The following is a 16,105-nucleotide window of genomic DNA, read 5'->3' on the forward strand; positions in this document are numbered from 1 at the left end:
CCAAGTGACTCACCCAAATATAGAGGAACAGATGCAGAGACTGTAGCTGCAGGTGTTAGCAACAAACACTCTAGTGTGGGACTGTATATGTCAGTTTAATTCGGCACTCCCTGTGCCCCACACTGGCTCAGCTCAGACCCTTAGGCCAGTTCCGGATAGATGACCCTGGGATGAATCACCTTACAATAGTGTCACCCCTCAGTCAACGGCCAAGAGGAGATCAGTCAGAACATCATGCACAGTCTGCTAGGTGCCACCTCGATCTCTCATCGAGGGATGCCAACAAGGGACCCTTTCTGCACAGGATGGGAGGAATCACCGTTCTGCATATAATCGGAGTCCTGACACACATGGCGCCCATAGATCCCCACCCAGGTCAGGGGGACGCCCACACTAGCCATAACGGCTTAGAGGCACGCGTCCACGAGGAGCAGAAGGCGGGAACTCCTCGTAAAGAACAACTCGGGAAGCACCCCCCTTGAGGTCATCAAGGGTCGCCTCCTAGGCCGGCCAAAGGCGCATGATAGTAAGGCTAAGATCGGCCTGGCAGGCATTGAGTCATAGGAAGAAGCCCTAGAAGAGCTGAAAGGGCACGCCACCCCCCGGACCATCGAGCTGAGGAGAGAAGGGATGACCTGGAGAGCTGCATCCAGCGTCTCACTGAGAAGGTAGAAGGAATGTAGAGGAAAAGGCACTCAGCTGATATAACGGTAACTGTAGACACCGAATTTTGTCACCCCCTGGCAATGATGATAATATGAAGGATTACATGTTGGATATTTTAGACTTGGAGAATTTTCAAACTTAGAGTAAAAAATGACCATATTTTGCTATAAACTTTCAAGAGAAAATGTTTTCAAAAATTAGAATTTGATGTTGTGGATTGTTGTTGTTTGTCACCCCTCGGCCTACATCAGGCCGTGCTACACCTCGGCCTCCAACAAGCCATGCTCCACCTCGGCCTACATTAGGCCGCGCTCCACCTCGGTCTCCATCAGGCCGTGCTCCACCTCGGCCTACATCAGGTCGTGCTCCACCTCGGCCTACATCAAGTCGTGCTCCACCTCGGCCTCCAACAGGCCGTGCTCCACCTCGACCTACATCAGGCCGTGCTTCACCTCGGCCTACATCAGACCATGCTGCACCTCGGCCTACATCAGGCCGTGCTCCACCTCGGCCTCCAACAGGACGTGCTCCACCTCGGCCTACATCAGGCCGTGCTGCACCTCAACCTCCATCAGGCCGTGCTGGACCTCAACCTCCAACAGGCCGTGCTCCACCTCGGCCTCCAACAGGTCGTGCTCCACTTTGTCCAAAAGCAAGGCCTTTTGGACAATCCTCTCTAGTTTTAGTCCCACATCAGAAATTTGAGAAAATTGCCCCAAGTCCCATGGCTATAAAAATGGCCCTTCCCCTCTTCCAAAAGAGGAGGGAGAAAAATTGAGAATTTGGGAGAGAGGATGGCCCCATTAAGGTTTTTGGCTAACTTCTTCCCTCTAAAATCAAACATTCTCCAAGTTTAAAAGTTTAATACATTAATCCTTCATTGAGCCGGGAGATCTTATCCGGTACGGTTCGATGTGGGGGCTCAAAGCACAAGGGTTATCTCCCCTTGTTCCTTGATTAAAGCCGGCTTAAGGTATTTTTCTTCTCCTAATTGCAGTTTAGAACTAGCTTATCTAATGTAATAATTTAATTCCTAATTGATTTATTTAGATTAATTATGCTTAATTATTATCAATTTGGTTCAATACGGTTTATTAGATGTAAATTGATTTATTCCGGTCCAATTAAGGGTATTTAGGTTTAAGATTCTTTTAGATTTGTTAGGTTTAATTATTTTTTAAGCATGTTTACCTTTGATTTGGTTTAGTTTTCAATTTGCTTTTTGTTCTTTAATCTGGAACCTTAGATCAGAATCTTATATGTAACCTAATTCTTCTTCTTCTTCTTTTTCTTTTTCTCTTCTTCTTCCCTGCTGCTGCAACCGAACTGCAGCCGCACCTTTCTCTTTTTCTTCCCTGCTGCTGCAACCGAACTACAGCCGCACCTTTCTCTTCTTCTTCCCTACTGCTGCAACCGAACTGTAGCTGCACCTTTCTCTTCTTCTTCTTCTTCTTCTGCTTTTTCTTTTTCTCTTCTTCTTCCCTGCTGCAACCGGACCTGCAGTCACACCTTCCTCCCCCTTCCTTCCACTTTTTCTCTTCTTCTTCCCTACTGCTGCAACCGAACTGCAGCCGCACCTTTCTCTTCTTCTTCTTCTTCTTCTCTTCTTCTTCCCTGCTGCTGCAACCGAATCTGCAGCCGCACCTTTCTCCTCCTTTCTTCTTCTTCTTTTTCTCTTCTCCTTCCCTGCAGCTGAAACTGAATCTGTAGCTGCACCTTTCTTCTTCTTCTTTTTCTTTTCTTCTTCCCTGCTGCTGCAACCACTACCTGGCATCACCCTTTCTCCTTCTCCTAGTTCCCCCCTCCTTCATCTCCGCCAAGGCCGTAAACCCACTGAATCATATCCTTCTTCTTCTTCTTCACTACTGAACCAACACCAACCGAACCCCCCTTTTTTCCCTCTTTTTTATTCATTTTCTTCATTTTAATCTAAATTCAACTTCAAAAAACAAACCTTAAGCTTAGCAATAAATCTAGCTTAGCTATTTTATTTTACTTTCAACATGGTCTAATCATATTTCTTACCATTTGTTGGAATATTTTTAATCCATATCATACTCTAATTGGCTTCCATCATATCTGGTTTAATAAATTTGCTTTAATTTATTGTAGTTAATCTAAACAATTTAGGTTAACCAATTCCATTTTATCTATTTACCAGTTTAATTAGGTAAATCATAACCTTAGAGCAATTTAGATTTATTTCATATAATGTAGTATATACTTAGATTTATCATATCCATTTTTTTTTACCTAATCTAGGATAGTTTTAGGCATCTTTCACTTAGTTGTTCTAAAATCCATTAAACAATAAGATCAAAGTATGACTCATATTGTATTAAACCAATCTTTTAGATTCAATCTTAAACCATAGATAAGTGTAATTAGACTAACTAGCTTTAATTACATCCCTCTTTTGATCATCTAATATAGTTAATAAACATAGTTTTAATCTAGTTAAAAGTCATTTGCAAACTAGCATAAATAGGATTCCATACCATACTTTACTTTACCAACCATTTAGGTACCACTTGCAAATAATCTATTATAGGACCTCATAATGTGTTAAATCTTTAATCATACCAATTAGTTCAATTTAGGATTTTATGATTTTATTAATCATCCATCTAGGTTAGGCTCCATTAATCAAATTAGTTTAATTTAGGGTTTCATAAGTTGCTCAACTAATCCTAGGTTTAGGCTTATTTAATTAGCTTAATCTAAGACTCATAATACATTAATTAAATCATTTAGGCTTATTTAATTAGCGTAATCATTTCATTATTTGCATATAACCTAGCTAGCATAATTTAGACATTTGGTTTAGGGTTTTCACATGTCATGCTTAGATACCTAGTTTAGGGTTTTCAGTGACCTATATTTAGGACTAGTTAGTAGGCTGCAAACAAACTTTGGTCAAACAAAAAGAGACCGGCCTTAGGGTCGGGCAGACTGGGTGCCTAACACCTTCCCAGTCTGTCACTTGACACTTGTCTAGAATCTTGGTGCAAACCAGCCTTATCCGTCAGAGTCATTAGTCCCTCTCCCTTGATTGGGGGAGACATTTATGGGCCCTAGACCCTTTCTAGGTGGCGACTCCTTTTTACCCATAATGTGTATCCCCCCCTTGGCATTTGATGACCAGGGGATACTATTTCATCTCATTAGGGTTGAACCCTAGAGCGTGTGTACACGCACTACGCGCCATATGGCGATCCCCAGGCGGGGGGCGGAGGTCCATGGTACCTACAGTGGTGACTCCACTGGGGATATCAGACTCTTGATTGACCATTGTTTGCATAGCTTTGTTTGTACCTTATTGTTGTATATTGACATGTTATTTTTCACTTTTCATCACTTGCATACACTTCTTGCATTGAGCACAGCATGCCTTACCATTATTCACCCCTGTGGTGTAGCTGTCAGGGTCCCTTACATATGTTTGGGCCTCCCCCAGTTACATCACACCCCTTGATACCGTACCATTTAGGTTTGGAATACGAAACTTATCGGCGAGGGTGTTACCTTGCGTGCTTGAGGGAGATCACACACATTTAGGTGTGCCCAAAGAGACGCAATCGGTTAACACTCTGAGTTCGATATGCTCGAGTCATTCCCCTATTGGTGTATCAAAGGGACCACGTACCTCTGATTCATTCCGTATATACGGGTGATAGGTATATCGGTCCTGTCAAGGTAGCCTTTCCGGTCCTAAACCTAGCCAACATGCATCATGTACTCGGACATAGAACCAATGGCTAGGATCAACACAACTAATGTAATATTGTTTGCGGTTCATGTTGGAACCCCTTGTAGTCATTTTTACCCGTCTCAATCTACCATTCACCAACAGAAGGATTGGATTTATCATTAACATTAAAGGTGCTAGTGTTTATAACTACACCAGTTGTTGATTCTTACAACTGCACCGTATGATTGGTATCGTGGCTATATGCTAACACCACCAGTCCGATGTGGTATAGGTCTCAAACTGGTAAATGTTTCACACATGCTACCTTGATGTTAATGATGGACCCAAATTCGTCCACCACGGTTTTCGGTGATTGATTCGATGTAGATCCGCCTATATGGAAGTTCTTACATGAACCACCTTGTTTGATCTATCAATTGAGAGTCTCTTCAACTTAGGGGCACTTCCTTTTGGTTTACCGCTAAGTTGATGCCACTCTCATTTGAGCTGACTCTTGTTTGGTCTAGTTGTCCTTGTTTGTGTATGCTTTGACCCTAGTTATGCTCACGTAGGAGAATGTACTTGTTACCATCTCATCCTTTCTTTTGTCCATTTTCCGGTACCAAAGGAGTGTAATCCGAAGTTTCACTTTCTCATCATATTCTACCCAGTTGAGGCACCATTTCTCGTCAGGAAAGCCATTCCCTACCCTTGTGGGTCAGAGGTCCTAATTCAAGTAGACTAGTGAGGCTTTCACCAGAACCCTCATTAGAAGTGTTTCCCGTTTCCCCAGAGGGTACAGATACCATGAGTCAAGATAACATTTCACCAGCAAATCCCGACTCCATGGAGGCCCGTGTCACTAAGATTGAGGAGATGTTAGCAAACTTAATTGCGATGATGCAAGCTCAGGTTGGTGTTACTCGACCGGCAGAAGTTCAGGACCAACGGAGCCGTCTCCATAGTCCTAGGGTTGTTCCTCACCTAAATGTGTTAGGTGTTGAGGATGATGTTGTGATTGACAATAGCCCTGCTATGGGAAAGTCTGAAAGTCTTGAGAACCAAGAGTTGAAGGATAAAGTCGGTCGCCTTGAACACTTGATCAGGAACCTTAAAGGTGTTGAAGATCAAATCATTGATACAGAAGGGTTGTGTTTCTTTCCTTATGTTAGGTTGCCAAAAAAATTTAAATGGACCACTGAAAAGTTTGATGGTAGGGGTGATCCCCGTACTCACTTAAGATATTTTATTGGCCAGTTGAGGGGAGGCCGAGGCTTCACGGATGAGCAACTGGGGCAGGCCTTCCAATTTTCACTGACTGGTGCTGCTCACTATTGGCTAATGGCACTAGATTCTTCTTTAACCCGCACTTGGGATGACATGATGAAGGCGTTTACTCGCCAATACTCCTATAATACAGAGATAGAATTGACCAGGAGAGAGTTGGAAACAACAAAGCAAGCAGCAGGTGAAGGGTTCACTAGCTATTTGAAAAGGTTTCGTGACAAAGCGGCTCAGATGTGGGATAGGCCAAATGAGAGAGAGCAAGTGGGAATGATAGTGAGAGGATTGCGAGACCCATACCGAAAGTTTTTGTTTGCTCTCCCCATCCTCAACTTTGATGGTTTGATAGTCGCGGCACAACAGGTCGAGGATGCCATCTTTCAAGAGGAACTCCCCAAAATGGATCGGTATGCAACTGAGTCCAATAGTAGCAGAAGACCTCCACAACAGAAAAGCTCAGGGGTCAATGCCATAATGCCTACTCTCCCTTCTGCGGCACCAACATCGTCCACAATGGTAGCTCTGTTCACACTAGAGCAAGGGACAACTCCTCCGAGTCGACCTAAGAGGCAGTTCGCCTATTTGGGTGCACCCCTGAGTTCAGTTTTTAGCAGATTAGCGAAGGCCGGATTGATTTCTACGATCCAACCAAGGCCTATTCTCGAGCCAAAGCCACGTTGGTATAATCCAGACCTATTCTGCCACTATCATTGCCAAGAAGGACATACCACAGATAACTGTTTCAATTTGAAACATGCTATACAGGACCTTTATGATGCTAAAAAGTTTGAGCTTCGACCTAAACAACCTAGTGTAACCACAAATCCTCTTCCAAATCACCAATCAATCAATGCTCTTAATGAGGATTTGAAAGAATTTGACCCCACCATCTTTATTAGGCGTCTGTCTATCCAGAGCGAGGGGCATGTTCATGTGGTGAAATCGGACGCGAAGCACAAACAGATCAAGACAGTTGAAGGAGAGTTCATGAAGTATCAATCAGAAGCATCTGAGACTCTTGAGATGGTACCCTATTTCAAGAACCTGAATGGTCAATTCATTAAGGAAGTGCATGACTCTTCATACTCTGGGTTTTCAGAACTGTGGCTCGATGAAATATCAGGAAAGGAGTTACCAGGTTTTGAGATCTTCTTTAACTGCGTGGTTGATCGGGCAGAGTCTTAAGCAGCCTAGTAAGCCCATCTGGGGCATCAAGGAGGATTTATGGATGATAGTAAGCTCTTTGGTACAGAAGTTCTGATGATTATAGAAGACAAAGAGGGGTTGGTCATGTCTGGGTTCAAGTCCTTCGGTGTTGTAGGTAGTCAGTCATGTTGTTAGGTATTTCCAGCTTTTTTCCCTTTCGGTTTCGTGTGAGAAGTTTTTTCTTTTTAATTTTGATGTTGTGTCAATCCAATCAAGTTTCCACATGGTGTAATCGTTTCAGTTTTTAATGAAATAGTTTATTTTGAGTATTTTGTTTGTTCTCCTCCCCATTTCCATCTCTTGATGATGAATCTTGCAGTGATCTTTCACCTATTTTCTTCAAATCAACAAAAAGGAATCAAAGAAAAAAAAAATCAAATATAGAAAAAAGGAAAGAGCAAAAAAAAAAAGGAGCCCATCAGTCATCCGTCATTCATTTTGGTGCCAGAGCCTTGGTAATAAAGGGTCTTGAGCTCTCCACACATTTAATCCCCTTCCAACGAGTAAGGAGCTTAAAGAGAATTTTTCACATCATTAAGCCTATTAAGGGAGGCCATCCTTGGCCGCTAGTTATCCGAAAAAATCCTGAGAAGTTAAAATCCACTAGTTACCCTTTTTGGGCCTAAGCCTATCCTTTGGAAAGCCCATTATGGCCTACCCATATCCCATTACCAAGGTACCCTTCACATACTTAATCCTACTAGCCTCTGGGGTCTGATTAGAAGACATTTTTTGTACCAGAGCCTGATATTGCCAATGTTGGGGAAAAGCACTTTTCCATTTCAAAATTCAATAACAAGAAGATAGCAAAGCTCCAACTTAAAAAAAAAAGTAGGAAAAGAAAAGACAAAAGCTCTAATCCAAAAAGCAATCCAATACCCTAGGCAGGGGCAAGAGAGAAAATTGCTCACAAAAATTGAAGGAAAAGAAAGAAGGCAATAAAGGCAAAAATTGCAAAATTCTAGTTAGACCCCGGGGGCATATTTGAGCTTTTACCCTCATTTGGAACCAAGTCCTAAGCCCCATTATAACCCAACAAGTCCTCCTAGGCTGAAAGTGGTGAGATTTTCTCCGATAACTTCGAGCTCACCCAGTTATGATGGAACTTAATTATCAAGGCTTTACAACCAATATAACATCCGTGGCAGGAACTACGTCTGACTTGATTCCTGATTTACTCATGATACGTAGGCAGCTTGAGAAGTCAATTTCAAGCTCGGTCCATCACCTCAATCACCATATTACCCTGTTTTGTTTGGGCTTCACATGAATGTCCTTTCTTGGCTTCCTATTTTGAAGGCGATTTGATCGTTGCTACTTTTATCACCAGGAGATGGCCTGCTTAGACTCGAACTCTTTCTCCCGTCTCTTATTCCGACGGATTCCCAAGAGTTTCACCACTTAGTCCTTTCTTCTAAGCCTCCTTAGTTGGCGTGATTTCTCTAGTGAGCTCATCATTCCATGTAATAGCTCCCAACTCTACACGTGGTAGAACCATTGGGTCTGCATCCTTTTCATATTGTTTGATTGTCTTACTACTTGTTTCTTAGAGCTTGTGCCACAGACATGATGTTTTGGGAGCCACCCCTCAAGTCTTGAGAAGCAGCTAAGGAAGTTACTACTATCTCCGCTCATAAAATGCAGGCAACATTAGAAAGGTGCACTCACAGGAAAAAGAAGGGATCAACATGTTGTGGATGTCTACCACAAGATAAAGATTTGGTCGGAGCAACCAAAAGCCATTACAATTGAAGACATCAGACTATATTGCCATAAGTTGTAGATACATACAAGTAATGCATATTTAGGCCAGATTTATTTGAGTTTAGGCCAAGCAAACTGGAGATGTCACAGGCTGGGGCAACAATCATTGATGGGTTACCTCCCTTGTTTTAGCTTCGTCATCATGGTGAAATTTGTTTCGGCAAAATCCTTCTTTGTCATTTTCCAATATAAACACTTCTCACCACTTTTTATAGTAGTGGTCATTTACACTCTCTTACGTGAGCACAGTGTTAGGATTTGCATGACTAATCCTTTGTCTAACCAATCAGGTTGATATTTGTTTAAATTTAATTGCAATATCATCACATCTCATGATTAAAATGTTGAACATTTAAGATTTTTAGGTATTTAACCTCAAATACATCAGCTCATGAAGATTGGTAGCAATGGTTCTTTACACCATGGCCAAATCTATTTCAAGTCTAGTTATTTATGCTGAGGATTGGGCCTGACGGTTATTTACACCAATGTCAGCTTTAGTTCAAGTCCGGTTATTTACACCGAAGATTGGTTCGGATGGTTCTTTACACCATTACCAATTCCATTTCAAGTCCGGTTATTTACACCGAAGATTGGTTCATTGATTCTTTACACCATGGCCAATTCCATTTCAATTCCGGTTATTTACACCGAAGATTGGTTCGGATGGTTCTTTACACCATGGTCAATTCCATTCCAAGTCCGATTATTTACACCGAAGATTGGTTCGGATGGTTCTTTACACCATTGCCAATTCCATTTCAAGTCTGATTATTTACACCGAAGATCGGGCCTGACGGTTGTTTACACAAATGTCAGCTCCATTTCAAGTCCAGTTATTTATACCAAAGATTGGTTTGGATGGTTCTTTACACCATTGCCAATTCCATTTCAAGTCCGATTATTTACACCGAAGATTGGGCCTAGCGGTTATTTACACCAATGTCAGCTCCATTTCAAGTCCGGTTATTTACACCGAAGATTGGGTCTAACGGTTATTTACACTAATGTCCGTTTCACCTCATAGTCCGGTTATTTAAGCTGAAGATTGGATCTGACGGTTATTTACACCAATGGCACCTCCATTTAATTGTAGTTATTTTTTAACTGAAGATTGGGTCTGATGATTATTTACACTAATGTCAGTCTCACCTCATAGTCTGGTTATTTAAGCCGAAGATTGGATCTGACAGTTATTTACACCAATGTCACCTCCAATTAATTGTAGTTATTTTTGAACTAAAGATCGGGTCTGGCAGTTATTTATACGAATGCCATTTCTATCTTAAGTCCGGCTGTTGAGATTGAAAGTTGCATCTGGTGGTTACTTACACCGAGGTCAAACCTAGTTTCTCTTGTGTTTGACCATTCATTTACACCATTGTCTCATATTTGCATTTATGGTCTGCTTGGTTCTTTATACCAATGACAGCTGATTGCATCTACACTTCTTTTATCATACTTGCATTCATAGTCTACTTGGTTCTTTATACCAATATTGGCTAATTATGTTTACACCATTTTTCCATACTTACATTCGCAATCCGTTTAGTTATTTACACCTAACGGTCGATTGTATTTACACTCTTTTCCATACTCGCATTTAAGTCTACTTGGTTCTTTATACCAATGTTGGCTAATTGCATTTACACCATTGTCTCATTTTTACATTCATGGTGTGTTTGGTTATTTATACCTGACAGCCAAATTGCATTTGTACTATTTCATACCTGCATTCATTGTCTACTTGGTTCTTTACACTAAGAATGGCTTATTGCATGTGCATCCTTAGTCTAGGTTTTACCTACATATTGATCGACTACGATAGGTTTTATATCACGGTAGCACCCACACACTACTTGATTTTGCATGTGTTATCGATCGACATTTCCTATCTTCGGTCTTATCTCTCGTTTTGCATTTACATTTGCATCTCCGCCATCCTTGAGCCGGATGTCGGCAATACAATGCTCTAGGTGATAAAATGGTGTGTTCTTTTCTTTTCCTTTCGACCGTTACACAGGTCTCAGTCAAAGAGGGGCAATCTGTAGACACCAAATTTTGTCACCCCTCGGCAATGATGATAATATGAAGGATTACATGTTGGATATTTTAGACTTGGAGAATTTTCAAACTTAGAGTAGAAAATGATCATATTTTGCTATAAACTTTCAAGAGAAAATGTTTTCAAAAATTAGAATTTGATGTTGTGGATTATTGTTGTTTGTCACCCCTCGGCCTACATCAGGCCGTGCTGCACCTCGGCCTCCAACAGGTCGTGCTCCACCTCGGCCTCTATCAGGCCGTGCTCCACCTCGGCCTACATCAGGCCGTGCTCCACCTCGGCCTACATCAGGCCGTGCTGCACCTCGGCCTCCAACAGGTCGTGCTCCACCTCGGCCTACATCAAGTCGTGCTGCACCTCGGCCTACATCAGGCCGTGCTCCACCTCGGCCTCCATCAGGCCATGCTCCACCTCGGCCTACATCAGGCCGTGCTGCACCTCGGCCTCCATCAGGCCGTGCTGCACCTCGGCCTCCATCAGGCCGTGCTGCACCTCGGCCTCCATCAGGCCGTGCTGCACTTCGACCTCCAACAGGCTGTGCTCCACCTCAGCCTCCAACAGGCCGTGCTCCACTTTGTCCAAAAGCAAGGCCTTTTGGACAATCCTCTCTAGTTTTAGTCCCACATCGGAAATTTGAGAAAACTGCCCCAAGTCCCATGGCTATAAAAATGGCCAGTCCCCTCTTCCAAAAGAGGAGGGAGAAAAATTGAGAATTTGGGAGAGAGGATGGCCCCATTAAGGTTTTTGGCTAACTTCTTCCCTCTAAAATCAAACATTCTCCAAGTTTAAAAGTCTAATACATTAATCCTTCATTGAGCCGGGAGATCTTATCTGGTTTGGTTCGATTTGAGGGCTCAAAGCACAAGGGTTATCTCCCCTTGTTCCTTGATTAAAGTCGGCTTAAGGTATTTTTCTTCTCCTAATTGCAGTTTAGAACTAGCTTATCTAATGTAATAAATTAATTCCTAATTGATTTATTTAGATTAATTATGCTTAATTATTATCAATTTGGTTCAATACGGTTTATTAGATGTAAATTGATTTATTCTGGTCCAATTAAGGGTATTTAGGTTTAAGATCCTTTTAGATTAGTTAGGTTTAATTATTTTTTAAGCATGTTTACCTTTGATTTGGTTTAGTTTTCAAATTGCTTTTTGTTCTTTTAATCTGGAACCTTAGATCAGAATCTTATATGTAACCTAATTCTTCTTCTTCTTCTTTTTCTTTTTCTCTTCTTCTTCCTTGCTGCTGCAACTGAACTGCAGCCGCACCTTTCTCTTCTTATTCTTCTTCTTCTTTTTCTTTTTCTCTTCTTCCCTGCTGCAACCGGATCTGCAGTCACACCTTCCTCCTCCTTCCTTCCTCTTTTTCTCTTCTTCTTCCCTGCTGCTGCAACCGAACTACAGCCGCACCTTTCTCTTTTTCTTCTTCCCTGCTGCTGCAACCGAATCTACAGCCGCACCTTTCTCCTCCTTTCTTCTTCTTCTTTTTCTCTTCTCCTTCCCTACGGCTGAAATCGAATCTGTAGCTGCACCTTTCTTCTTCTTCTTTTTCTTTTCTTCTTCCCTGCTGCTGCAACCACTACCCGGCAGCACCCTTTCTCCTTCTCCTAGTTCTCCCCTCCTTCATCTCCACCAAGGCCGTAAACCCACTGAATCATATCCTTCTTCTTCTTCTTCACTGCTGAACCAACACCAACCGAACCCCCCTTTTTTCCCTCTTTTTTATTCATTTTCTTCATTTTAATCTAAATTCAACTTCAAAAAACAAACCTTAAGCTTAGTAGTAAATCTAGCTTAGGTATTTTATTTTACTTTCAACATGGTCTAATCATATTTCTTACCATTTGTTGGAATATTTTTAATCCATATCATACTCTAATTGGCTTCCATCATATCTGGTTTAATAATTTTGCTTTAATTTATTGTAGCTAATCTAAACAATTTAGGTTAACCAATTCCTTTTTTATCTATTTACCAGTTTAATTAGGTAAATCATAACCTTAGAGCAATTTAGATTTATTTCATATAATGTAGTATATACTTAGATTTAGCATATCCTTTTTTTTACCTAATCTAGGATAGTTTTAGGCATCTTTCACTTAGTTGTTCTAAAATCCATTAAACAATAAGATCAAAGTAGGACTCATATTGCATTCAACCAATCTTTTAGATTCAATCTTAAACCCTAGATAAGTGTAATTAGACTAACTAGCTTTAATTACATCCCTCTTTTGATCATCTAATATAGTTAATAAACATAGTTTTAATCTAGTTAAAAGTCATTTGCAAACTAGCATAAATAGGATTCCATACCATACTTTACTTTACCAACCATTTAGGTACCGCTTGCAAATAATCTATTATAGGATCTCATGATGTGTTAAATCTTTAATCATACCAATTAGTTCAATTTAGGATTTTATAATTTCATTAACCATCCATCTAGGCTAGGCTCAATTAAACCCATTAGTTCAATTTAGGATTTCATAAGTTCATTAATCATCCATCTAGGTTAGACTCAATTAATCGAATTAATTAATTTAGGGTTTCATAAGTTGCTAAACTAATCCTAGGTTTAGGCTTCTTTAATTAGCTTAATATAAGACTCATAATACATTAATTAAATCATTTAGACTTATTTAATTAGCGTAATCATTTCATTATTTGCATCATAACCTAGCTAGCATAATTTAGACACTTGGCTTAGGGTTTTCACATGTCATACTTAGATACCTAGTTTAGGGTTTTCAGTGACCTAGATTTAGGACTAGTTAGTAGGGTACAAACAAACTTTGGTCAAACAAAAAGAGACCGGCCTTAGGGTCGGGCAGACTGCGTGCCTAATACCTTCCCAGTCTGTCACTTGACACTTGTCTAGAATCTTGGTGCAAACTAGCCTTATCCATCAGAGTCATTAGTCTCTCTCCCTTGATTGGGGGAGACATTTATGGGTCTTAGACCCTTTCTAGGTGGCGACTCCCTTTTACCCATAGCGTGTGTCCCCCCTTTGGCATTTGATGACCGGGGGATACTATCTCATCTCATTAGGGTCGAACTCTAGCGTGTGTACACGCGCTACGCGCCACATCGTGATCCCGGGCGGAGGTCCATGATACCCATGGTGGCGACTCCACTGGGGACGTCAGACTCTTGATTGACCATTGTTTGTATAGCTTTGTTTGTACCTTATTGTTTGTATATTGACATGTTATTTTTCACTCTTCATCAGTTGCATACACTTCTTGCATTGAGCACAGCATGCCTTACCCTTATTCACCCCTATGGTGTAGCTGCTAGGGTCCCTTACATATGTTTGGTCCGCCTCCAGTTACATCACACCCCTTGATACCGTACCATTTAGGTCTGGAATACGGAACTTATCGACGAGGGTGTTATCTTGCTTGCTTGAGGGAGATCACACACATTTAGGTGTGCCCAAAGAGACGCTATTGGTTAACACTCTGAGTTCGTTATGCTTGAGCTATTCCCCTATTGGTATATCAAAGGGACCACGTGCCTCTGATTCATTCCGTGTATACGGGTGATAGGTATATCAGTCTTGTCAAGGTAGCCTTTCCGGTCCTAAACCTAGCCAACATGCATCATATACTTGGACATAGAACCAATGACTAGGATCAACACAACTAATGTAATATTGTTTGCGGTTCATGTTGGAACCCCTTGTAGTCATTTTTTACCCGTCTCAATCTACCATCCACCAACGGAAGGATTGGATTTATCATTAACATTAAAGGTGCTAGTGTTTATAACTACACCAGTTGTTGATTCTTACAACTGCACCGTATGATTGGTACCGTGGCTATATGCTAACACCACCAGTCTGATGTGGTATAGGTCTCAACCTGGTAAATGTTTCACACATGCTATCTCGATGTTAACGGTGGACCCAAATTCGTCCACCACGGTTTTTGGTGATTGATTTAGTGTAGAGTCGCCTACATAAGTGTTCTTACAGGAACCACCTTTGCTTGATCCATCACTTGAGAGTCTCTTCAACTTAGGCACACTTCTTTAAGTATGCCGCTAAGTTGATGCCACTCTCATTTGAGCTAACTCTTGTTTGGTCTGCTCGTCCTTGTTTGCGTATGTTTGGCTAGTCTTGTGTTCAAGTAGGAGAGTGTTGTATATTGCCATCTCACCGTCTATATTTGTCCTTTTTCGGTACCAGTCAGTGCCACCAACATCTTACCCCAATCAGCCTTTCTCGTTCATCCCACATAGTTGGGATTGTCCTAGAAACCTCTCGGGACCATCATTCAGTGGTTCTCGATGGCAGGCATTCCTCCACAACCACCTTTGGATAACATGGATGGTCGAATGGCCAGGCTAGAGGAAATGATGGCCAACCTCACAGAGGTGGTACGCACACATATGGTCACTCCAAGGGAGGAGGTCCCGGATCAACGAAGTCGCCCTCAAACTCCTAGGTTTGTTCCCCAATCTCCCTACCCAGCCGAGGATGAGTATGACTTCTATGCCAACGCTCCTGCCGCCAGGGCAGTTGAGGATCAAGAGAAAAAGGAATTGAAAGATCAGGTCAACCGTTTGGAGCACATTATAAGGAATATGAAAGGGGCAGAAGATCAAATTTTTGACACTAAGGGGCTATGCTTTTTTCCCCAGGCAATCTTGCCAGAAAGGTTCAAGTGGACATGTGACAAGTTCAATGGAACTGGGGATCCCCGTACCCACTTGAAGTCTTTCATTGGACAGTTGAGGATAAAGAGGTTCACAGATGAAATGTTGGGGCAAGCTTTTCAATTCTCTCTAACCGGTGCGGCTCACCAGTGGCTTATGTCTTTAGACAAGGCATCCTCTCGCACTTGGGAGGACATTATGAGAGCTTTCACCAAACAATATGGCTATAATACTGAAGTGGAATTAACAAGAAGAGAATTGGAAATGACAAGGCAAATGCCGAATGAAGGGTTCACTGAGTATTTGAGGCGTTTTCGTGACAAAGCATCTATGATGAGGGATCGACCAAGTGAGCGGGATCAGATTGCCATGATCATGAGGTCGGTGTGTGGTCCCTACAAGGATGTGTTGTTTGGCCAGGCAATATTGACATTCGAGGGACTCAGAATGGCAGCCCAGCAGGTCGAAGATGCCCTCGCCCAAGAAGAGCTCCCCAAGTACAGCAAACTTGCTAAGGAGGCTAGTAGCAGCAGAAAACCTCCTACCCAACAGAGGAATTCGGGGTCTAATGCCACGATGGCGATTCTTCCCACAACGCCGGCCTTGCCTACTCCGGCAACGCCATTTGTGATTGAGCAAGATGCAACCCCTGCTCCCCGTCAACCTCGAAGGCAGTTCACTGACTTGGGGACTTCTTTGAGTTCAGTTTTGAATCGTTTGCTTCAAGCCGGTCTTATAGTCAAGCCAGAGCCTTGACCCTTACCTGAG

The sequence above is a fragment of the Macadamia integrifolia genome, chromosome 6, assembly GCF_013358625.1.
Source record: "Macadamia integrifolia cultivar HAES 741 chromosome 6, SCU_Mint_v3, whole genome shotgun sequence".
NCBI lineage: Eukaryota > Viridiplantae > Streptophyta > Magnoliopsida > Proteales > Proteaceae > Macadamia > Macadamia integrifolia.